The following is a 25,834-nucleotide window of genomic DNA, read 5'->3' on the forward strand; positions in this document are numbered from 1 at the left end:
TCTCCCTCTTGTCCTCCTCTCTCCTGCTCAGAGTGCCACATGTTTTGTTCCTCCTCTGCCTCCTTTAGTGATACTGATAAGTGTGTTAAATGTAGTTTTTTGTTGTGTTGGAGGTGAGGCTTAGCGAGGTTGAATTGGACCTGCAGCGGCTCTGCACCAAAAGCTGTGAGAGCTAGCCAGCCCTCATTAGCTGGTGCAGACCACCTTAGCTTAGCTCCTAGCTTAGGCCCAACTAGCGCTCCCCCAGCAGCTCCCAAGCATCTGGGAGAGCGCCAAGAAAAGTTGGGCCTAAGCTAGGATGTGCTTGCTCATGAAGAATTGTTGGGTGTAAATTCATTTAAGGAGTGTGGAACTGGACCTGTTCTACTTGTAAAGTGTAACTTTTGTTATTTGGTGCTTTACAGGGTGATGACTTGACTTCATTGCAGCTTTGACCTGAGCAGGTGTTCATCCTCATCTCAGTAACAGGGGACACTTTAGCACACCAGTGGACAAACATCAGCATTCATCACCCAGCAGCTCCTCCGATCAACAGAACAAGTTAAAGTATTCTGGAGAATGAGGGCATCGATCCCTCTACCTCTCACATGCTAAGCGAGCGCTCTACCATTTGAGCTAATTCCCCTGTTAAGGAGCATAGCAGATAATGGAGGTTGACCTTCATGCATGGTTGAATGAGCATCACCAGTTGAAGCTTCTCTGGTTGACCAATGTAATGGAGACCAAGGGTTCCATGACATGAATGATGAACTGAAGGTAGCATTTGTCTTGGTATTAACAGTTTATGTAAATTAGAGGCACACACACATGTTAATGGTGAGGTTTATTGAATCAGCAAATAAGTGAAACATTTTCTATGCCATGTGTTCCAGGGAGGGACCTGGGAAGCACAGGGGGACCGGCCATCCTGCCTGTGGAAAATGAAGACCCCAGTGTCAGTCAGTGGGAGTCACTGTGCAAGGCCTGGTATTTAGTGTTGATCAAGTTTGTCTCATGTAAATGTGGCAGTTTCAGTCGTCACGGTCAGTCCTCACCTCTTCCTGGTGGTTTCCTTAAAGGGGGTGGAGCCAAAAGGGGAGAGTGGCCCAAGGAAGCTCCTTAAGAGCTGTAGGTGCAAACCTTTGCTCCCAGATTGGGGAGGGGGTACAATCACAGGCGAGGTTCATTGATTGATTATGCATGTGGATGTATGATTGAGTTGGTGTAGTAGTCTGGAATCATGTATATATTTAGTCAAGTTAAGTTGTTGAGATGGTGCTGGTTTGATGTAAATATTGATTGTAGAGCATGGTTGTGGTCTCACCTCCACTCGATGGGCTGGTCTGTCTAATTTCCTGCAGCCAGGAGGGAATTAAAAGCAGTCAGGGGTTTTTAATGTAAGTTGATGGTGTCTCATGCAATCTCTTTCAATACTCCAGTGGTGGTTTAAGTGAAGAAAAACATGGGTTAGTCAGTAGGACTCTGTGTGTGTGTGTGTGTGTGTGTGTGTGTGTGTGTGTGTGTGTGTGTGTGTTTCCATGCAGACTTTCCCTTGTGACAACCGATTTGATTTGGAAACCATTTCATCTAAATCTCCTCTCCAAAAACCCTCTTCTGCAACTTTGTACCCAAGTTGTCTCCTCATCAGGCACCACAGTATCCAGTAGGTTCAGTTAAAATAGTCATCAGTGATTAATGTTCATGTTCAATGATGAGGTTTTGATTTATTCTTCCAGAATCATCTGAACAAACCCTCCTCAACACAGTGAAGCCTTCATCTGACAGGAGGAGTTTCTTTTCCCAGTGATTCCACTGACAGTGAAAAGCTTCGTTCATCAGACTGGTCTGATAGGATCAACTACTGGTTGCTCTGGAGTGGAAACAGCAACCTGTCAGGAAACATTAGTCAGATCAAAGCCAAGATCAAAGCAAGAGCCTCCAGATCAAAGTCAGAATTGATGATGATGTCATCAGGGGGCTTTGATAGTGTATTTATTTGTACCTAGAATTCTGTCTTTGATCTCAGGAGGACATGAAAGAAACACAATTGAGGAAAGTAGAGGAGAACATTCAGCTTCATTAGAAACTCTTGAACTGTTGAACAGTAGAATTTGTTTGAAACAGTTTACAACACTGAGATTTTTGTATTTTCAGTTTAATTCTAACTTAAAACTGGGCATGAACATTTTTAGTCGTTCACATTCTAACATACAGAGGAAGTCATGACATTCCCTTTTTTTTAACCTGTCCTGTTCAGGAAATGGAAATGGAAATTTAGCTGCTATGTTGAATCAGAAAAACCTTTTGAAGTCTACTTTTGCTTCAGTCAGAAAGTGGACTGTTGTTAACTCTCACAATGGTTGGTGATTGTGGAGGAAGACAAAATCCTTATGAACCTCTTTTTAACAGACACACATTTCTAAAGACACTGGTTCATTTTATTTTTCTTCGTCTAGCAGAGGATGGTTTTGATCCATCGACCTCTGGGTTATGGGCCCAGCACGCTTCCTCTGCGCCACTCTGCTCTACCATTGACTGAACAGTCGTTGTTTTAGGAGAGCATTCTCTGTCTTTGTCTCTGCCCTGCTCTCCTGCTCTCTTTCCCCCCAATCGGTCAAAGCAGAAGGCCGTCCCCACTGATCCTGGATCTGCTCGACGTTCCTGCCTTTTAAAAGGAAGGTTTTCATCACCACTGTTGCAGGATGTGCTTGCTGGTGGAGAATTGTTGGTGTAGATTCATTGAAGCAGTTTGGTGCTGGACCTGCTCTACTAGTAAAGAGTCATGAGAGAACTTTGTTGTGACTTGACTTGACACACACACACACACACACACACACAATCCTAAACAGGATAAGAGGAAGAAAATGGATGGATGGATGTTTCCCAGTTTGGCTCTGCAGCAGGAGGTCTTGTAGAAACAGGGACTGACCTGACACCAGCTCCCTCTGGAACAATGGTTCATTCATTCATCGGTGCCAGGAGGCCTAAAAACACAGGACACCAATTCAATCCAGGACCTTGGATCCTAAAATGAAACTCCATCACACGGTGGCTCTGCTGGGGCTCCCACAGGTGAGTGAGGCTGAGCTCCAGTCTGCTCTGGGGAGTCAGCAGACATCTGCACCACTCAGAGGTTTGGTTGGTGGCTTTGACAAAATCCCAACAAACTAAAATCCTGTTGAAGCAGGAAGTTCTAGTTGAACTCTCATCCACGTCACATGACCAAGAAAACCTCCTCTTTCATTCAGACCAGAACAGACAAACATAGAAACATTGACACCACAGGTGGGCACCGTCAACTTAAAGCACGTTAAAATGGCAAAATATGAGGCCATGCATGCATTTATTATGCAAAATATTTAATACTTTATTGATAATAAGGATTCCAAGAAACTTTCTAAAACCAGGCCGACCTGTGCCGTGTGCTAGCCTATGGAAACAAACAGACCCAGAATCAGATATAGAGGTTCAGGTTCTGGATGGTTCTGGTTGGTTCCTGCAGTAAAAGGCATATATATCCAAGTGTGTGTGTGTGTGTGTGCATGCATGTGCACCGTAAATGAGCAATTCGTAGCAAAGTCGATGTGGACCCCGGGCGTTTAAAAGAGACCAGGTGTCGATTGGTAACAGGCTTTTATTTTGGCACTGGCCAGCACTGGGCCACTATTATTTTTTTTTTAGCAATAGGTATACAAGGTATAACAATATACTGAAGTACTTTAAAGAACAGTAGTGCAAATATCAAGATTGTCCAGAGAACACTTTACACAAGAACACTTTATTAGTAAGAAAAGGGGCGTGACAACTTGAGGCCCGTATCCTTCCACTTCCACGACAGTCTCATGCGGCCAAAATAGCAGATCTACACATTCACAATGACGCGTTACCACCTTGTAGATCTTTTTTTTTGCATGGAACTGAGAGCTTGAAGATTTGCTGTTTGCGGTGCACTGACATCATGAGACATAAATTACTGGGAAGTTAAAATAAATTGCAAAATCTTACATGAAACCAAGTTAAGATCAAATTAATCTCAAATAACGGCCCCCAGGTGTTTAAACAAGCCTGGCGTTTATTTCAGACAGGCGTCTATTTTACAAAATGAGGTCGGACCCTCGGCCATCACATGAGACCCGGCGGCACTTTGACACCAGGCTGTTAATGGGTCAGTTAGGGTAGATTAAGGTTGATAACATCCACTCCAAATAGTCAAACACAGGGGTGAGGATACAAGCAGAGCCTCTACATGGAAACAAAAGCACTGACAACTTTAAAACTGTACAGTGAGTTAAGAAAAATACTCTCTTTAAACTTTTTTATTAACTGTCCTCATAAACTTGTCTTTTAATAAACTTTAAATTCTTCTGTTAACTTTAAGTTCACTGTTCAGTAACTGGATGGAAGACAACAACAGAGATGCCTGTTCTGAGTTGAGTCATTTGGAGGTTAATCTCATGGTAGATAAAACTGCAGGCTCACTGCTGCAGAAGTTTGCTTTTTCCTTTGTTTGGTGACGCATTTCCTTTGTTTGTCAGGAGGCAGGGTGAAGGGAAGTAGACCCAAATGAAGAGGAGGGTAAGGAGGGTGCACAAAAGAGGTTTGTTAAAGAGACTGGAGACTGGAGACTTGGCTTAAGATGAGAGACTGGAGGCGAGAGACCAGGGAAACCTGGAGGCTTGAGACGAGCAGCTCGTGACTGGAGACTTGTGGCTTGTGATTGGCGGCTGTCACAATGCTTGACGTAGACTTCGACATCACAACACAGCAGTACAATAAACACCACCACACTAACGACTCCATCGGTCCTTTAAAAAGAAGAACATTAACAACAGAGAACAGCTCTGTGGTAGAATTCAACACTTGGCAACTAAACAAGAGGCAGAATTGTCTAAAAATACATAAGAAGGTCCTCCGTAGAGCCAGAGCCGCCTCAGTAAACACAGAAACTGCTGTTAAACCAGATATTTCTTTAGACCACTTTTATCAAATTAACAGTCCAGAACTTCATTCAATGATGACCTCATCATCAAAACCTTCCTCCTGTCTCTTAGATTGTTTCCTACTAGGCTGCTTCAGGAAGTCTTCCCTCAGTGAGCACCTCTTTATTCAATCTGATTCCTCTGTCTGTAGTAACAGGACATGAACCACAGTCCTTGAAGGTAGCTGTCATTAAACCACTGCTTCAGCAGCCTCCTCTAGACCCTGAGGTTCCAGCCAACTATGGACTGATAGCTAACCTCCCCTCCTCTCTAAAATCCTGGAGAAAGCAGCTGTGTTGCAGCAGGTATCTGGAGGGTGGGGGGCTGTTCGTTCCTCCTAGTTGAAGCTCCTGGGCCCGGTGCTCTCTACATACAGAACCCGCCTTGCTGGCCAGGAGCCTCTCTTCCTCCTCATCCATTGTCTCTTTGAAGTTCAGCAGCCAACATCTCTTCCTCCCACCTCCCTTACACACATGGCCACACGAACCCACACCACCAACTGTACTGACGATCACATCACATTGTTGTCTGAGTTCAATTTTGGTTTATTGTTGCATTTTTTTCTTCATGAAATAATTTCATTATTTGGCCTGCAACTTGAGCTGCCCGGTGGTGCAGTGGTCAGCACTGTTGCCTCACAGAAAGAAGGTTCCGGATTCGAGTCCCAGCTCAAGTGCCGGATCTTTCTGTGTGAGTCTCCATGTTCTCCCTGTTCCTGTGTGGGTTCTCTCTGGTACTCCAGCTTCCTCCCACAGTCCAAAGACATCAAGAGAGGACGAGGCTGATTGATACTCTAAATTGACCGTAGGTGTGACTGTGAGAGTGAATGGTTGTCTGTCTCTATGTGTTGGCCCTGTGATGAACTGGCGACCTGTCCAGGGTGAACCCACCTCTTGCTCATAGACGCTGGGATAAGCTCCACCCCCCCCTTCCCTTAACAGGAAGCAGAAGACAATGGCTGGATGGCTGGATGGGCCTTCAACCTGCGTCTCGCTCTCTTGTCACGCTTCAAAGCCACAGCATGGCAAGGTGGTTTCTCCCCAGTATGGGTTCTCATGTGTGTTTTAAGATGTCCCTTCAATGAGAATCTTTTTCCACACACTGAGCAGGGAAATGGTTTCTCCCCAGTGTGTCTTCTCATGTGTGATTCTAAATTTGCCTTCACTGGGAATCTTCTGCCACAAACTGAGCAAAGGAATGGTTTCTCCCCAGTGTGTGTTCTCATGTGTATTTTCAGATATCCCTTTTCTGCAAATCTTCCGCCACAAACTGAGCAGGGAAACAGTTTTTCTCCAGTGTGCATTCTCATGTGCTTTTTCGGACATCCCTTTTCTGAAAACCTTCTGCCACAAACTGAGCAGAGAAACGGTTTGTCCCCAGTGTGTGATCTCATGTGTCTTTTTAGATGTCCCTTCAATGAGAATCTTTTTCCACACACTGAGCAGGGAAATGGTTTCTCCCCAGTGTGTGTTCTCATGTGTCTTTTTAGATCTCCCTTAACTGAGAATCTTTTGCCACAAACTGAGCAGGGGAACGGTTTCTCCCCAGTGTGAGTTCTCATGTGTGTATCTAAACCACCTCTGTAATCAAAATCTTTACTGCATGTTGAGCACCTAAAGGGACGCTCATCCTCACTGACTTCTGTCTCAGATTCAGAAGGACCAGAGGTCACGTTCCTGATGATTTCTGATTCTCTTTCAGTCTTTACTTTTTGCTCTTTTGAACTGCAATGACTCACTTCCTGTCCTGGGCTCAGTTTCTGAGGCAAATTCCTCCTTGAGCCAAAGGGTTCCTTGTGCTCAGAGGTGGCCGTGTTATCAGGTCTGACCCAATCATCCTCACTGAATTCAGTCTCACCTTCAGAAGAGTCTGACATCTGGTCTTCAGTCTGGGGTTGTACAAGTGGATCTGGATCTACCTAGCTGGCTGGTTCTGGTTCTGGTCCTCCACACTCTTCTCCATCAGCTTCTGTTTTCAGAGGATGAACTGGGCTGCTGCTCAGAGACTCTTCTTTCAAGTTCTCCTCAGTTAGTCTCTGGTGAAGCTTTGGGAACTGAGGTTTCTCTTCGTCCCCTTCACTCTTCACAGGGACCAGAGTGAAGGGGAACGTGGTGATATCAGCCTCCTGCTGCCCTTGAAGCTGCCCTCCCTCCTCACTGGTCCAGAGCTCCTCCCACTCCTCTTTAATGTGGGGGGGCTCTGGGTCCTGCAGCTCAGGGGGAACCTCTTCTTTAATCACCAGCAGCTGCTCCACATCTGCAGGACACAAACAGCAACATCAGAAATCTCTTCATTTGACTCTGAAACAGCGGAGCAACAGACAGAAACAGAAATCAACTCAATGAAAAGAGACGTCCTGCTACTGACGACCAGTCAGCAAACTGGGAACAGAAACGCTGGCTTCAGATGCTTGGATCAACGTTGGGTCACCCAGGTCAAAGGTCACTGGTCCCCTCTGCTGAATGGTTTTGTCCATTCATTCCTCCGTGTCATTGATGCGTCTCAGCATCTTGGGAGAGTTCCTTCTCTGCTTTGTCACAGATCTGAACCCCCTACCATCAAATCACGATCCATCAAAGAAAGAGGACTTTGGTCAACTTGGGCCATGAGAAGTCCAGAACAAATGACTTGGATATGGAGGTTTGTTAGAGTTTGCAAAGGGAAACAGGAGGCTGTTGTTGAGGAGTGGATTGGTGAGAAAGGAGAGTGGAGCTGTTCAGGTGCTCCAAACAAGAAGCTGAGAACAGGACAAGAAGAAACAAGAGGTTTAACACAACGCCAACCCTTCAGTTTGGTAAATATCGGCTACATTGAGAGCTCTTATTGAGTCTGACTTTATTTTGTAAGTTGATCTCAGAATTGGAACCAGAAATGTTTTTTTAGTTTTCTTTTTTAATTTGGCCCCGAGGGACTGCCACCTGCTCCTGGTCAGGGGTTTGGGGCCTCAGGGACCCTCAGAGTTCCACCTGCAGAAGCTCAAGCCCTGTTCAAACTACGCTACTTTTGTTAGCGACAGGCCCTGCTGTTCACACCGTCGACGCTCAATCAGGCTGCTGTTCACACGACAAGATTTGTCGGCGCACAGGAGCGTTCATTAATGCCTCAGCCTGATTGGGGGAGGGAAGTCACTGACGCCTAAAATCTTGCAGTGTGAACTGGGCTTTAGCCTTCATGTGGGACCAGGTTGGACCGGTCTGAGGGTGAAGGTCTGACAAAGTGCAATCCAATTACATGACAAAAACAGTGATCCAGAGAACCACCTTACCCCCCCCCCCCAAAACCACCACACCCTTTCCGGCCTCAAGCCTGATTTATGCTTCTGCGTCGTGGCGACGCCGTACCTATGCCGGCAACGCAGACCCCTACGCTGTAGCCCAACGTGCACCTCCAAAAAATCCTGACTGTGACGTGAACGTCAACGGACTGTGATTGGTCCGCTCACACGACGTTTCCGGTTCAGCACAACAACACCGCTATTTTTTAAGTTTCTGTGGTGAGAGCAACACGCAAAAATAAAAATGGACCAAGCCGAAGAAAGAGTTATCGAGGAGGTTCGCAGGTATGACCACCTTTACAACTTCCATTGTTGTCTCTGTCTCTGACCCATGTGCTTTGACCGGAAGAAAACTAAGGAATTCGACAAGAGTCCCCCAAAACCATACGAAGATAAAGCCACACCCCTCTAGTGGCTTGGCGGTGAATTACAGAGCAACGCGTTCCCTCGACGCAGAACTATAAATGCACAATGACGACGTAGGGGCTACGGCGTCGCCACGACGCAGAAGCATAAATCAGGCTTCAGTCGCCACCATGTGCCCCCTTCACATTCCTGTCTGCCCCCTTACAAATGCCTGTCTAGAACCGGCCCTGCTGCAGCTCCACTTCCTGGACTGAATTCGGGGCCCATCAGGTCCCTGGGGGACTCACCTGCTCTGTCCAGCCTGACTCGGGGCTTCAGCACGGCATCGAGCAGCAACCTCTGCCGGCGGTTCTCCCGCTCGTACTCCGCCACGGTTTCCTCCAGCAGAGCCACGATCTGCTCCGCGGCCGCCGCCAGCCGCTCGGTGAGCAGCGCTCTCAGCACCGGGACTCCAGCCGCTGAGTCTCCTTCTCCCAGCTGCAGCAGGAAGTCTTCAGCGGCGGCGAGGATCCGCTCCTGGACCGACACCCGCAGCAGCTGCGCGGCGCACATGTTGAGGTTCTACCGGTGCCACTCAGCCTTCAGGAGACAAAGACCGAGGCCGGGGGTTCACGGACTTCTCCTTCTTTCCTTGTTGTTTGAAAACGTCCCGCGTCTTCGTCTCGTTCTGTGAAGCGCGTATTGATGACGTATGTGGTGACGTCCAAAGCCTCTCCAGCCGGCAGTGACCACGTGACTGATTCAGGACCTGCTTCTCCGGCTTGGCGTGAGATTCTAAATGTAAAGCAGTGAAACGCCGTGGTTTCCTCCCTCCTCGTCCAAAAGCGTTCGCTATTTGATCAAAGGAAGGAGAAACAAGTGACTCCATGTTGTGGAGGCTGAACTCAGAGTTTAGAGAACTTTCATTCTGATCTGAGAGCAGCAACAAAGCCACTGAGAAAAACTGAACCACTGTCAGAGTCGGCACAGCATCAGCAGTCAGGCTGTGTTCACACTGGGAGAAACCATCGGACAGAAACCTCCCTCAGTCACACTGAAGGAACCTGAACTGACTGCTGCAGCTGGGACACACACACACACACACACACACACACACACACACACACACACACACACACACACACACACACACACACACACACACACACAGCAGGAAACATGGACAGAGAGATAAAAGCACAGGATGCCTCCTCCTCCTCCTTCCAGAGATCAACTGATCTCCAGATTGACTTCAGTTCTTTGATCAGAATTCTTCTTCCTCCTTGATAGATTTATTGATACTTTGTCATAGACGGTCCATTCCTATTGGAGGATGTTAAAGAGCAGAAGAACCAGGTTCCCATGTATGGAACTAGAATATTTATATACTGTATTGCAGTCGTTTCCAACATCCATCCATCCATTGTCTTCCTCTTATTCCTGTTAAGGGTCATGGGGGGTGGAGCCTATCCCAGCGTCTACAGGCGAGAGGCGGGGTTCACCCTGGACAGGTCACCAGTCCATCACAGGACCAACACATAGAGACAGACAACCATTCACACTCACAGTCACACCTACGGTCAATTTAGAGAATCAATCAGCCTCGTCCCCTCTTGATGTCTTTGGACTGTGGAGGAAGCTGGAGAACCAGAGAGAACCCACACAGGAACAGAGAGAACATGCAGACTCACACAGAAAGATCCTGTGCTCCAGCCGGGACTGGAACCCTGAACCTTCTTGCTGTGAGGTATTTTTATCTCACAAGTGGAAAAATGTAGACTCTTCATGTCATTACATGTCGTTCTCCATTGGGTCACTAGGGGGCAGCACCTACCTGCATCACCAATATGAGCCTTCCGTCTGTCAGGGGGTAGAATTCAGTCACCACCAATGACATCAGAGTCAGAGTTTAGACATCAAAGACAGACATTAAAGCCTCTCTGATAAAACAAAAATATCCTGCAATATTTTTTCCAAAGTGAGACCCTCTTTATTCTCTAGTTTAATCTGCTGCAATAATAATGAGCATCTTTGTCAGTCTACTGATGAATGTCAGATATCTTTGATGACCAAACCTGGACGTTTGTCTCAGTTTGACTGGAAGTCTCATTCATTCATTTCTCCTCCATGATTTCCTGCAATGATTTCCTGGTTCTGCTCCATTCAGGTTCAGAGAGCTGAGATTAAAATCACTCAGGAATAAAAGAGGAGACACCAACAAGTCAGCATGGAAGAGGAGCAGCTTTTCAAACTGGTCACCCTGGCTGCTGGTCTGGGCCTCCCTTTGCCTCGGTGCTCCTTGAACCAGTGAAGGTCCTGGTCCAGTCTTCTCCACTGAGTCCTTGTCAACAGGGAGCACCTCCCCACCAGAGAGGTGCAGGGCAAAGGAAAGGAAAACTCCAACCAGAATGAACGCTGCACTAAAAACTGCCCTCCATTTCTTGAGGGGAACGTTGGGTCTTCCTCAGGCAAATGGCAGTCAGCAGTGGCTCAACATCTGAACTGAGCCCACACCTGGTCAGCTGATCATTCACCAGCTCAGCCCCTCCCACTCATGACGAAGACCTTGAAAACCCCAACATCACCTGCTCCACCTCAGTCTGGCGTGTGTGGATGGAGGGCTGTGATGTCAGCGGCGATGACATCACTGACACAAACACACTGATCTCTGACTGGTTTGGTCTGAGTGGGATTCAGTGACATCACACGACCTGCACCAGATGAAGGGGCGGGGCATCCAGGAGCTGTGACATCACTGGTGACTCTTGTTGGGCCGCCTTCTTGGCCAAAGTGGAGGAGAACAGGACCCAAATACAGACGGGGGAGAGGAGCGTTCAACAAAAGGAGGCTTGAATGATGAAAAGACAAAGAACAACAAAGGAACTCAAAGCACCAACAGAGGAGAAAAGACAAAGTAGCAAACAAAAGCCAAACTTCCACTGGAAACTTGGAGGAGCTGGAACAGGAGGGAGAGAACATGAGGCTGAGAACCCTGGAGAATGAGAGGTGGACAAATCCACCAGCGCAGCATCAGGAGAGCAAAGAAACCAGAAGGAGCTTTGAGGAGCTGCTGACATGCAGCCAGGGAGCGTCTGCCTGAGATGGGAGGAGCTGCTCATCCACCCAGATGGAGAAGCAGCCATCTTGGTCTTCTGACGCCGACCGGCAGAAGGAACAGAGGAGGTGAGGGGCCTCACGTTGTCATGGCAACATGGAAACATTCCACTCTGTCAGTGGTGCCTCCATCAGACGCACTTTGTCTTTGTGAAGATCAAAGTGAAAGGAAATAATAAAATAAAACAATGAAGGCTGCATGACCTGAGTGACACACTTGAGCATGACATCAGCGAAATGTGTGATGTCACACTGCTGAGTCGTGAGGTCACCACCAGAGAACAAATGAGTGATGAGATGCTGATTATTGACTCTCTACTTTAAATGATCTCACTCTCTTCCAGCTCGAAGAAGTTTGAGGATGAATGAAGTCAAGAACTGGAAAAATGGAGAACGTCCATGTCATTACATGTTGTTCTCCATTGGGTCACTAGGGGGCAGCACCTACCTGCAACTCCTGTGAGCCCTCAGTCTCACCTCATTTTCAGGCTCCAACTAAAATGAAGCTTCAACTCTTCTGAATCCTCTCCACCTGTCAGATCTGTTTGAAACTTCCAGGTTTGATCAACATCCCAGTCTGAACACATCTACAGGTCAGTAGCGACCACAGCGCCACCTACTGGCAGCAGGAAATGACAGATTTGACACTGAGATGTCCTCGTCACGGCGTGATGGAGAGTTCTGGTGATTCATCAGCACAATCAGACTCTGAGAACTCCTCCCTGCATGGTTGATGAGGGTCAAAGTTCCCATGTGTCTCACTTCAGGTGGAGGACCAGAGATTTTAGGCTCATGTGAGTGGTTGATTCTAATGTAAGAATAACAGACCACAGACTAGTCAGTGAATAAAACTGCCGACTTCTTTATAGACAGAAAATGTCAGAAAAACAAAAACTATTGGTACCAAACCCTTTACATCCACACACATTCAATAAAGGAGTCTCCCTCCAACCAACAGACAGAAACCAAACCTCAGGAGAATCAGGTTATTGACCTCTTTTGAGTCTTATTTGAAGTTAACCCGACTTATTTGAGTTGAGGTTTAATTTGGTGGCTGGATTTCTATGATTGTTTGTTTACTTCACGGTGTCTATTTGAGTTTCCTCAGTCTAGGTTCTCATTTGATCTTGGTTCAGCCTATTGATGAGTTTTAGTTCTACGTTCCCTCTTCCTGTTGGGTTGTTTCACCGGCTCTATCCAAGCTTGAACTCCCTTTCAACAACCCACTCATGGAACACCGATTTGGCACACAATCAGGAAACGTGAACAAAACAAAGTTATAAAAATAAAACTCAGGGCCAAAGTATTTCAATTTACAACTCAATCTCACAAATCAATGATCAGAGTCTCTCCCGTTCATCACCAGTCTTTTCGTTCAGTCCGTTATCAGTCCAAAAGAAATTCAAGGTGTCTCTGTGAAACCTGTCAGTTCTGTCCTACCACAATCCCACCGTCAGGGTCAGTGTCACCTGGGTGGGTGAGGTTTGCAGCGCCATTTTCCACTCCGACTCTCTCTCTCCTGTGGGTGGCTCGCCATCTTTTCTCCACAGCGTCAGGTGTGTTCGCACACCAGTGATCCCGCCTACAAAACCTGGTCAAATCCTCGTTCACAACGCAATCAACACAATCCAGAATCATGGACAGCAGTTGAGTCCAGTGTCTTCTCAAAAAATGAAGGGACCAAGGAGAAAACCTCAAAAGAGTCTGCTTTGTTTACTCTTTCCTCTCTCATTCTCGAGTCGTCCGTCTGCTTTAGTTTAGTTTATTTATATTTGTACAGCACTTTTCATCCAGAGACTGCAACACAAAGTGCTTCACAGAACTGAGAGAAAACAGGCAACATTCAATAAAATATAAAACAATACAATAAATACATGTTAAGAACCCAGCCTTCCCAACCCACATGACCTCATACATGCACACACCAACCCCCCACACACACATACACACACACACACGCATACACACAACCACACACTGACTGTCAGTAGGAACATGGCAGGGCACTGAAAATCCTAGTGAGGAAAGACCACCTATGGGGGCCATCCTCACCAGGAGGTGCCACAGCCCACAACCACAGGGAGCGCCGCCACCCAGACCCCCCCGAGCCCCCCAGCTCTCTAGGCCTGGACGATCCCAAGGACGACGCCCCTGTGGGTGGACTAGACACACCTCCCAGTGTGGAGGGCCCCCACCAGGAAACACTGGAGCTAAAAACTAAGACTAAAAGAAGGTAGAATAGGAAAGAACAGAAATTACAATGATATTAAAATATCAGAATGACATAAAATATATATAAAATCTAAAAGTTTAAGAGCTAATAAAAAAGTAGAATAAAATAATTAAAAGACTAAAGTAACAATAAGATATCGTGATAAAATGAAAGGACAAGAGAGACTAAGTCAGTTAAAAGCTAAGCTAAAAAGGGGAGTCTTGAGCCTCCTTTTAAAACATCAACAGTCTCTGCGGTCCTCATGTTCTCTGGCAGGCTGTTCCAGAACTTTGGGCCATAATGGCTGGATGCAGCCTCCCCGTGGGTTTTAGTTCTGAGTCTTGGAACGACTAAAAGGCCGGTGCCAGAGGACCTCAGGGTCCGCGAAGGTTGATATGATAAAAGCAGTTCAGATAAATAAGGTGGGCCAAGACCATTAAGACACTTAAAAACTACTAAAAGAACCTTAAAGTTGATCCTGAAGCACACGGGGAGCCGATGCAGCGACTTTAAAACTGGTGTAATGAGCTCCCGCCCTCTGGTCCTCGTCAGCACACGTGCTGCAGAGTTCTGGAGTCATTGTAGATTGTAGATGGTTGTTTTGGGGAGACCAGAGAGCAGCAGGGTACCACAAGAATCTGAACGACTGGAAATAAAAGCATGCATCAGCACCTCCGTGTTGGCCTGAGAGGAACGGGCGACTCTGGCTCTGTTCTTAAGATGATAAAAACCTCTCTTAGTTATGTTCTTGACATGTGGAATGAAATTCAGCTCAGAGTCCAAAATGACACCCAGGTTCTTTACAGATTGTGAAGGTGATGTGATCCTTTGATGAGTTTAGGATCAGTCAGAGATCAAAGACTGAAGCAGGAGATCAATGAACAGAATTCAGACATCAAAGACAGAATTCAGACATCAAACACACCCCTGATGGAGGCTACACCCCCCCCCCCCCAGACAGTTTCCATTTAAGTCGTAAGTTTTATTTGTAAAGCGCCAAATCACAACAAATGTTATCTCATGACACTTCACAAGTAGAGCAGGTCCAGCGCCTCACTCCTTCAATGAGTTTCTTCTCCGCTTCGAGGACCCTGACACCCCCCCCTCCCAGCACCAGACTCACACCACCACCTGACGACACGCCCCTCAGTGTGACCACAGCAGACATGAAGAAGACCTTTCAGGGAATCAACCCTCGCAAAGCTGCAGGCCCAGACTACTGCAACTCTCTCTTGTCAGGATGTCCTAAATACTCTCTAAAGAGTCTCCAGCTGGTCCAGAACGCTGCAGCGAGGGTTTTGACGGGAGTTAAGAAGAGAGAACACATCTCTCCCACTTTAGCTTCTCTCCACTGGCTTCCTGTAGGATCTAGAATCGACTTCAAAGTCCTTCTGCTAACTTATAAGGCTCTCAATGATAAAGCTCCATCCTATTTGAAAGAAATCATTAGTCCCTACTGTCCGACCAGAGCACTCCGCTCCCAGAATGCAGGTCTTTTAGTGATTCCCAGTATCTCGAAAAACAGACTGGGAGGTAGAGCCTTTAGTTACCGGGCTCCTTTACTGTGGAACCAGCTCTCTCCATGGGTCAGAGAGGCAGACACTTTAACTACGTTTAAGTCCAGGCTTAAGACCTTCCTCTATGACAGAGCCTTCAGTTAGGACTGGTTCAGGTAGCTCTGAACCATTGATAGCTATGCTGCTACAGGCTTAGACTGCTGGGGGACACATCAGGTTACATGGAGCCCTTCCCTCCTCTCCTCTCCTCTCCTCTCCTCTCCCCCTCTCTCCTCCTCTCCTCCCTGCACATTTTTGGAACTGTCATTACCATTACTTGTTGCACTTTGTAGTTTGGCCTTGGTGTCTCGCAGTCTCTCTGTGTTTCCACAGATCCACCAGAGCCCCTACCGCCGCCTGCATCGCCCCCCCCCCCTCTTATTCCCTATTGTCACACTGGCCTGCGCTCCCCTTCCATGAACCAGTCTGCCATCCAGTCCCCCATCAAGCTGGCTTGCTCTCCCTGCCTCCCCTTCCATGAACCAGTCTACCATCCAGTCTACCATCCAGTCCCCCATCAAGCTGGCTTGCTCTCCCTGCCTCCCCTTCCAGAAGCTTCCTTCTTCAGCTGTTATTAACATTTCCATGTTTCCCACATTCTGCATTGTAAACTGTTTTCTTGTCTGTAACAACATCTACTGCACGTCTGTCCGTCCTGGTGAGGGATCCCTCCTCTGTTGCTCACCATGAGGTTTCTCAGATTTTTCCCTGTTAAAAGGGTTTCTATGGAGTTTTTCCTCAGTCGATGTGAGGGTCTGAGGGCAGAGGATGTTGTTATGATGCCATGTGAAGCCCTTTGAGACAAACTGGTAGTGAAAACAGGCTCTACAAATAAAATTGCCTTGCCTTGCCTTGCCAGACAACATCCCAGGGTGAGGACTGAAGGACTGTGCACAACAGCTGTCCGAGGTGCTGGTGGACATCTTCAACACCTCACTGGCGCTGCCATCTGTCCCCACCTGCCTAAAGACTGCCACTATTGTCCCTGTCCCCAAGTGCTCCACAGTGACAGGCCGAAATGACTACCGACCCATTGCACTCACCCCAGTAGTCATGAAGTACTTTGAGAGGCTGGTCAAGGCCCACATAGAGGTCTCCATCAACGTCTCTGTGGACCCCCACCAGTATGCCTACAGGCAACACCGCTCCACTGATGACGCCATTTCACCAGTGGTCCACACAGCCCTCACCCATCTGGAGAGCAGGAACTCCTATGTCCACCTTCTCTTCCTGGACTTCTCCTCTGCCTTCAACACCATCATCCCACATGGGGGACCTGTTCAGTGGACCTGAGGACTGGTGACCTGTTCAGGGTGAACCCTGCTCTCACCAAATGTCACCCCCCCCCCATAACCTTTCACAAATCAGTGGTACAGAAAATGGATGGAGTGACTGATTCACTGCAGAGGCACAGTGATGTTATTAATGGAGGAGTCTTTTCATTAAAGACTGAAGCTCCATACAAGACAGAGTCTGTAGACCAGAACATCACAACCTGGGAAGCTTTCACTTCTTTGGACAGACAGCTTTGATTTCAGGTTCTACCTCTGTAAAATTGAAAGTAAAGTAAATGGAGCACCTGTGAAGGTAAAACTGATGATGTCATGACTTGTTCAGTCCTCCAACGTTAAAGTCCAACAAGCTTTTGATTGGCTCTGATTCTCTGTGGCAAAATCCTACAAGAGGAAACAGAAAATCTTGAGGTTGTCTCACTTTTTTTTAAAGAAACTCAGCATAGGACAGTGATAGGATGCTTGTTTCCTTGGATGAAAAAGTCTGGTGCTCTCATCTTCTTCAACATTGACTTGTTCTACCAGGACAAGAGAATCTGAGCTTGGATGTCATTTAGCAGTCAAAGGCTTGTTAAACTGGTCAACATCAGCTGGTGTTCACTCTGATGATGTAGCGATGGTCTGGATTCTTCCTTCTGGAGCACCAAGCTGCTGGGAAGAAGCCTGATGATGTCAGAGTTGTGTTCAGTGGCTCCTGCTGGGTCCAATTCTGACAAATGGGCTCCAAAGAGTTCAGCTGTTTAAAAGGTCAGGGTTGCTGTTAGCAGAAGAGGTGGCCGAGTGGTTAAGGTGATGGACTGCTGATCCATTGTGCTCTGCATGCGTGGGTTCGAATCCCATCGTCGTTGCAGGAGACTTTGGTTTCTACCCCTAGATTATGGAATTGCTGTTGAGTCAACTTCCCTTTCACATCCTGACCAAAACAACTCTGACACCCAGAGCTCGCATGTGTCAATCACCTCTTTAGAAGGTCCCGCCCCCACAGAGCCATAAATCCTCCCATCAGTGAAGAAAACTGAAGACACCTCTTGGATGAGAGCTGAAGCGTCTTCAAGAAACCTGAAACAGTCCACTTGGAACGTTTAAATCATTCTACAATCCCACAGTTTCATTGAGCTTTTGTCCAAAGTGAGCACGATATATATATATACATATATACACGATATACATGTGATACACGTGCATGTATCACATGTATATAATATATATGTGACACTCTTTCATCTACTCATTAACCAAAAATACAGTCTAATACCAGTAAATTTGTGCAGAAGAAAACGTTATTTGTGCTGCTTCTTTATTTATTTATTAAGTTTAGTTAGTATTTTTTAATGTGTTTTCTTTCAATTCACATTTTGTCCATGAACTTCATAATCAGAGTCTCCATCTCATCACATGACTAAAGTCTGGGTTCTGTATTGGTGGTAAAATATCCTTCCATGCCCCTCACTGGTCTGCACACAGAAAAGCATATTTGACTGGTTTCAGATCTCTTAGCTTGTTCTCTCTCTTAAAGCAGCTGAGGCAGCTTTCATTGTGTGATTTATTTTCAAATATAAAGATGGAACAGAACCATTGGAATCAGATGTCAGGACATTTGAAGGAATGTAAATTTCCTGTTGAAATGTTGCAGTGTGCAGCTGAGGCTCTCTGGCAGTGGCACCAGGAGCCACAATGGCAGAACCTGGACCCTCCTGGAGGAGAACCACAGGTGAGGGCCTTCTTGGCTCCAGATTGATGGAAATCAAGTGTCTGAGGCTGTTAGCAGTCATGAAGTTGATCTGGTTGGCACTGGTATTTGTTCTTGCTGCAGCTCAGGAGTGATTCAGGAGAAGAGTTTCAGAACAGCCAAGGTTGGGGACTGGAATTTTAAAGTTTCACCTGGAACCAAACAACCTTGGGAGGTAAAACCTCCAATCCTAGCCACTCAGATGCAGCAGCAGAAGAAGCTGTCATCTACCCTGACAGTCAGAGCATCAAGTCAAGAAAACATCAACCATCTTGTAGTTCCAAACCTTCACCTGTCAGATTCAGCTACTTCTGATTGTGGGACTTTAAATTTGAACACAAACAGTGTCTAGACGCACGATGGCCCAAAAACGGCCCGCATCCCGATTGCAGATCAGCACCACACCAGACCCAGGATTGGTCCAGTTCTGATTTTACTTCAGTATTTGGCACCTTCGGATGTTCGGACCGAATCCGGTTAGTTCCACACATTTTCATTTCACCTTGGATTTTGGAGCTTTCGTTAAAACCTGTATTTCATTTGTGGGCCACAACCGTCATGTTTGCACCACAGCCGGATCAGGTGTAGATGCCAGTGTAGTGGTTGGGGATATAGTCTCTGAGAATCCAACTTGACGGTCCTGCTAAGTGTTGTGATGCTCAAATGTTCTTTGAAATAGTTGGACCCTCAGCAGAGATGCTAGATTAGGAGTTGATGGGAGTTGTTGCAGATACCAGGGTCCAAAGTCCAGCTTGAACCTGGTTTGTGCAGTTATTTGTCAAGCTAGCAGCGATTCTTTCCTTTTCACATCGCCGTGTCTCCTGATGACTCAGGACCAGTTGATGTCCATTTACCTGTCATGGTGACAGAGAACTTTCTCCAGCTCAACCAGGACAAAACTGAGGTCTTAATTGAAGGTGGTGGCAGCGTTGTTAGGGCCTGAGCCTCCTCCCAACCAGCCACAGCCAAGTAGCAGGAGTTGGCCATAGAAAAATGCAATTCCTCTTTCGAAGTCCATCAGAGACCTGCTGAAGGCTCCACCGAGATTTGAACTCGGATCACTGGATTCAAAGTCCAGAGTGCTAACCATTACACCATGGAACCAGTCTAAAAAAAAAAAAGACGTGTGAGAAAAATTATGGCGCTTATCATGTAGGCGGGACTACAGTGGTTGTCTGGTTTTAATTTTCACAAACATCCATTCATCCATTGTCTTCCGCTCATTCCTGTTAATGGTTGCAGGGGGGCTGGAGCCCAGCCCAGTGTCAACAGGCGAGAGGCAGGGTTCTCCCTGGACAGGTCACCAGTTCATCTCAGGGCCAACACATCGAGACAAACAACCATTCACACTCACATTCATACCTACGGTCAATTTAGAGCATCCAATTACCCTAGTCCCCAATTGCATGTCTTTGGATGGTGGGAAGAGGCCAGAGTACCTGGGGAGAACCCACGCAGGCATGGGGAGAACATGCAAACCCCACACAGAAAGATCCCGTGCCGGAGCCGGGGCTCAAACCCGGAACCTTCTTGCTGTGAGGTGACAGTGCTAACCACTTGATGGACTGGCGACCTGTCCAGGGTGTACCCTGCCTCTCGCCCGTTGATGCTTGGAAAGGATCCAGCCCCCCCCCCCCCGCAACCCTTAATGTAGGAATAAGTGGAAGACAATGAATGGATTGATGGATGGATGGAATTTGGACAAGGAGTTTTCCTTCGATTCCAAACATCATCGTCCAGCCTCCAACCAGAAGTCCATCAGTTATCATGGAAGCCACAAGTGGAGTCTGGATTCTTTTCTAGAATGTGACGGCAATGACAGTCCTGCCAAGTGACATCACTGACATGACTGGATGACTTCAGTCACATGACTGATGACTTCAGTCATGTGACTGGATGGCAGTGCAGATTACAATGTAGAGGTTGGGGAAATAGTCTCTGAGAATCCAGCTTGAACCCACGCCCTCCTTGTTCTTCAAAAACCCAAACAGCGACCATCAGTCTCCCTCAAATCCTGTACTTGGGTTCAATGTTGCTGTTCCATTTTGCAGCAGCAGGTGTCGCTGTGATACCAGGTTCAGTTCAAGATTCCCAACTCCAGCTCATGTTGGTGACCTCAGTGGCAGGTAAAATGGTGCTTCAGTGGATCATGTGATCAACTCATGTGTGTCCTCACTGCTCCTCAGGTCTGTCAAATGTTCTGTAAAATAGTTGGACCCAGCAGAGCTGCTAGATTAGGAGTTGATGGAGTCGTTGCAGATACCAGGGTCCAAAGTCCAGCTTGAACCTGGTTTGTGCAGTTCTTTGTCAAGCTAGCAGCCATTCTTGTCACTGCCAAGCTAAAGTGACTTCTGTCAACAAAGGTCAACATACAAAAGGACATTTCTACCGGCAGTTCAAGATTTTGATCAAACTCTTTTTTCAGAGCTGGAACCTTCCTCTTGTGTCAGCTTTCTGTTTCCATCTCTATGGTAACGGTCGGTTTTGACCCACGTCTTCAATCAGCTGTAAAAAAAACAAAACAAAACTAAAAACAATTTTCTCTCCTCCAAGTTGTTTCCATCTCTTGGTGACCTTGTCAGGCTTCCTTATCCATGGAAATATTGGTTGATTGATTGATTGTGTGTGTTTAGATTCATGTGTGTCACTTTTGTGTGTTCTTTCCAGAGATGTTTCCTGCAGTTGAAGCACAATCCATTTGTCCTGCTGTCCTGACTGCTTGGGCAGTCCTGACCCTCTTTCTTCTGGAATCAGGTCCTGAGTGGGGTTGTGGCTGTGGCTGTTCTGGTTGGTGTTGAGGCAGGGCTACTGAGGAGGATGCTGTTGCACTCTTGGTGGATGTGGGTCCACAACACAAATGCATTCTATGCAGACACATCAAGGATGGTCTTTGTTGTGTTGTTGTGCAGGTCGATGGGAAAACAAGGCTGATGAGAGTCCCTGAAGCTCCCATGACTGGGAGAGGAGCTGCTGGCAGTGTTGCTGACAGTGCACTTCTGACTTCAGGTTTGGCTCTGATTGTTGCTTTATCATCCTATTTTGATAACTGGTCCAGACAACAACAAAAATCTCCTGGAGAATCAAACTCCAGCCTCTGCTCCAACTGGACTTGGGACTTCAAATGACCCCCATTAAAAGCCTGCCTGCATCCCCATTCACTGACTGTTGTGCTGTGAGTCTCCTGGACAAACATGGCAGGACCCTCTTGATCTCCAGGAGTTTCAGAGGAGCAGCTCTTTTAAAATGGGTTCTGGCTCCATTCAGGTTCAGAGAGCTGAGACTAAAATCACACATGAATGAAAGAGGGAACCCAACAAAACAAGTCAGCGTGAAAGAGGAGCAGATTTTAAAACTCCTCATCATTTCCACCTCCAGGAGTGAAGCCTCCCGGCCAGCTCCAGCTGGCAGAGCTCTCACTCATTTCTCCACCACCTCGCTAACCTGAGCTGGAGCATCTCAGAACCAAACAGTGACCCCCTTCATTCCAGAGCCGACTCCACAAACTCTGAGCCCCCACTTTACCCACAGCCAGCAGGCCTCCTCAACACTGCATGACACACGACGACTAAATTAAACACTGACGCGTCTCATCCAGAGATCTGTCACATGAGTCTGCTGTGGAGGGTCAGTCTATCCGTCCACATTCAGATCATTAACACAGCGACTCCTAAGCACCAGTAGAGCCTGTTCATCGTCCCTGGGTGGGCTCGAACCACCAGCCTCTCGGTTAACAGCCGAGCGCACTGACCAATTGCGCCACAGAGACTCTGAGGCACCTGCTTTTCATGAAGAGTTTTCAGGCTAAATTCAGTGTGTGAGGTCCACACTGCACATTTGAGGGACCATGAAGGACAGAGGAGAGTCTGACTGTCATGGTGAAAGCCTTCAGCACTAGAACTGAAACAGCCCCACCATCTGAACCTCCCCAGACCAAACAGGCTTCATCAGAAACAGACCCCCCTCCTAGAACATCCAGAGATCATCAGTCTGATTCATAGAACATGGCAAACAATCAAGAACTTGTTATTGTTTGATCAGAAGCTGAAACAATGTTTCTATGTTTGTCTGTTCTGGTCTGAATGAAAGAGGAGGTTTTCTTGGTCATGTGACGTGGATGAGAGTTCAACTAGAACTTCTTGATTCAACAGGATTTGAGTTTGTTGGGATTTTGTCAAAGCCACCAACCAAACCTCTGAGTGGTGCAGATGTCTGCTGCCTCCTCAGAGCAGACTGGAGCTCAGCCTCACTCACCTGTGGGAGCCCCAGCAGAGCCACGGTGTGATGGAGCTTCAGTTTAGGCTCCAAGGTCCTGGATTGAATTGGTGTTTTGTGTGTTTTTAGGCCTCCTGGCACCGATGAATGAATGAACCATTGTTCCAGAGGGAGCTGGTGTCAGGTCAGTCCCTGTTTCTACAAGACCTCCTGCTGCAGAGCCACATTGGGAAACATCCAACATCCATTTTCGTCCACTTATTATTATCTTATTATCTGTTAAGGTTCATGGGGGGGTGGAGCCTATCCCAGCAGCCTTCAGGTGAGAGGCGGGGTTCACCCTGGACAGGTCACCAGTCCATCACAGGACCAACACATAGAGACAGACAACCATTCACACTCACAGTCACACCTACAGTCAGTTTAGAGTATCAATCAGCCTCGTCCCCTCTTGATGTCTTTGGACTGTGGGAGGAAGCTGGAGTACCAGAGTGAACCCACACAGGAACAGGGAGAACATGGAGACTCCATACAGAAAGATCCTGTGCTGGAGCCAGGACTGGAACCTGGAACCTTCTTGCTGTGAGGAGACAGTGCTGACCACTGCACCACCGTGCTGGATTTTCTGTAACATCAAGTACATCTGAACTGGCACTTGACAGTGACAGCAGGAGAACAAAACTCCCAGTGTGTCATCAACATTTCCTGTCAAATAAATGATAGAAGCTGTTGAATTTCTGTATCAGAACAAGGAGAAAGGAGCCCCAATGAAAGAGTGATGGTTCTTGATTCTGATTTTGTTCTTCACTCCTACACCAGAGAGTGAAAGTGTGGGCTGGCTGGGAGCAACTGCCTGCTTCAGAGTGGGAGGAGCCTCAGGACTTTCCAGTGAGAGCTGCAAACTTCCACCAGCGCCCAGTGCCAGCAGGTCTTCATGATGGAGCTGAGAAGAACACAACAACACCAGAGCACTGGAGAGGAGCACAACACTTCTTTGCTTCCTTGTCATTCTCATGTCTGTCTGTCCATCTGGAGCTGGGGGGAGGAGCTTCACATGTTTTTTATTTTCTTAAAAAGGGAATGACATGACTTCCTCTGTATGTTAGAATATGAACGACTAAAAATGTTCATCCACAGATTAAAGTTACAAATTAATTTTCAAGTAGAAAACTCTTCCCTCTTCAATCCTGTCACTCAGTGTTGTAAACTGTTTCAAACAAATTCTACTGTTCAACAGTTCAAGTGTTTCTAATGAAGCTGAATGTTCTCCTCTACTTTCCTCAATTGAGTTTCTTTCATGTTCTCCTGACATCAAAGAAAGAATTCTAGGTACAAATAAAGACACCATCAAAGCCCTGATGACATCATCATTAATTCTGTCTTTGATCTGTGTCTGTCCAGCCGGTCCTCAGTGGATCCAACAGTTTCCCATGGGTGACTCTGTCGTGGTCTCTCTCCTCCTGCTGTCTCCAACTCTCAGAGTGCTACTACTGGTTTCTCTCCATCGTCCCTGTTGCTCGGCAGAGCACTGGTGAGGACTGAGGCCAGTGATGTCATCACCTCCAGCTGAGACCTGCCAGGTGATCCTGCTTCATTCGACTCTGCTGCCTCTGCCACTGCCCTGACTGGTGAGGCTGACAGCAGGTTCTCTCTCATCTAAACTCTCTGTTTACAATGGAGGCTGAAATCCTTGTGATTGGTGGTTCAATCATCAGGTCTGTTGAACTCCCAGGTGCCATCACCTGCTGTCTTCCTGGTGCCAAAGTTGTGGTTATTATTGAACGTCTCCAGGACTCATCGATCTCCACCCCTCAGCTCACATCCTGATTATACAGGTGTGTGTGAATGACATCACAAAGAGGCAGCCAATCATACTTCATGACCAGCTTGAGTCTCTTGCTAGTTCAAATCAGAGTCTGGGTAAATTCTGTGTTTTTTCTGGCTCCATCTCTGCTCCTTCCAGAAGCAGGGAGCATTTCAGCCTCTTTCCAGTCTGCATGAATGCTGAAAGGCTTCTGTACTGTTTGGCTTTGCTGTTCCCTGCAGCTTGGACATCAGATTAGAACGAACCGCACTCACTAACTCACCTGTTCTTAACCACTGAGAGCTGATTGGGTTAAACATGGAAAAATACTGACTCACTATGAGGATGTTCTCCTGCCCTGTGTGGGTGGAGCCAAGAGAGTAAAAAGACTGTGAGACCCAGAAATCAGGGCTTCAACGACTCCATCAACTCCTAATCTAGCAGCTCTGCTGGGTCCAACTATTTTACAGAACATTTGACAGACCTGAGGAGCAGTGAGGAAACACATGAGTTGATCACATGATCCACTGAAGCACCATTTTACCCTGCCACTGAGGTCACCAATATGAGCTGGAGTTGGGACTCTTGAACTGAACCTGGGATCACAGCGACACCTACTGCTGCAAAATGGAACAGCAACATTGAACCAAGTACAGGATTGGAGGGAGACTGATGGTCGCTGTTTGGGTTTTTGAAGAACAAGGAGGGCGTGGGTTCAAGCTGGATTCTCAGAGACTATTTCCCCAACCTCTACATTGGAATCTGCACTGCCATCCAGTCATGTGACTGAAGTCATCAGTCATGTCAGTGATGTCACTCTGCAGGACTGTCACTGCCATCACATTCTAGAAAAGAATCCAGACTCCACATTCATGGGGCAGTTTTGGTCTTTAAACACTTGACAGTTCCAGGAGATTTAGTCTGGCTCAAGATCTTCAGATCAACCCAGGACAGAAGGCTATGACTCCATTGGATTGTATCGTTGGAGCATTCAGAGATCTGGTGGATCTCAGTAGGAGCTGTATTTATCCACTGAATGATCCTGGTCAATGTGATCCTGCTCCTCCATCTCTCAGGCCGACAGAGCAGGAGGACCTGACTGAGAAGAAAGCTGCCCTTGAGCAGCTTCAGTCTCTGAGTGACAACACACAGGCAGAAAACCAGAATTTGAGGGAACAAGTTTCTACTCTTGAACGTGAGAATAAAAGAGCAATCCAGGAGCTCCAGAACCTCACTGCTGTGGTGGCCAACCTCAAAATGGACCAGGACAAGAACCAGACTCAGATAGAAGATCTGAACGCAACAGTCCACAGTCTTCAGTGTGAGGGGAGGAAGGTT

General features: G+C 47.1%; 2 non-coding genes across 2 annotated transcripts; both read right to left on the bottom strand.

The window, feature by feature from the left end:
- Window positions 1-19,512: 19,512 nt before the first annotated feature.
- Window positions 19,513-19,584, bottom strand: trnaq-uug (transfer RNA glutamine (anticodon UUG)). Its single transcript has one exon. It is a non-coding gene; the product is annotated as a tRNA-Gln (tRNA).
- Window positions 19,585-22,172: 2,588 nt separating this feature from the next.
- trnan-guu (transfer RNA asparagine (anticodon GUU)) lies at window positions 22,173-22,246 on the bottom strand. Its single transcript has one exon. It is a non-coding gene; the product is annotated as a tRNA-Asn (tRNA).
- Between the last annotated feature and the right edge of the window lie 3,588 nt (window positions 22,247-25,834).

The sequence above is a fragment of the Aulostomus chinensis genome, chromosome 1, assembly GCF_037954235.1.
Source record: "Aulostomus chinensis isolate RoL2024-O1b breed Wild chromosome 1, RoL_Achi_v1.0, whole genome shotgun sequence".
NCBI lineage: Eukaryota > Metazoa > Chordata > Actinopteri > Syngnathiformes > Aulostomidae > Aulostomus > Aulostomus chinensis.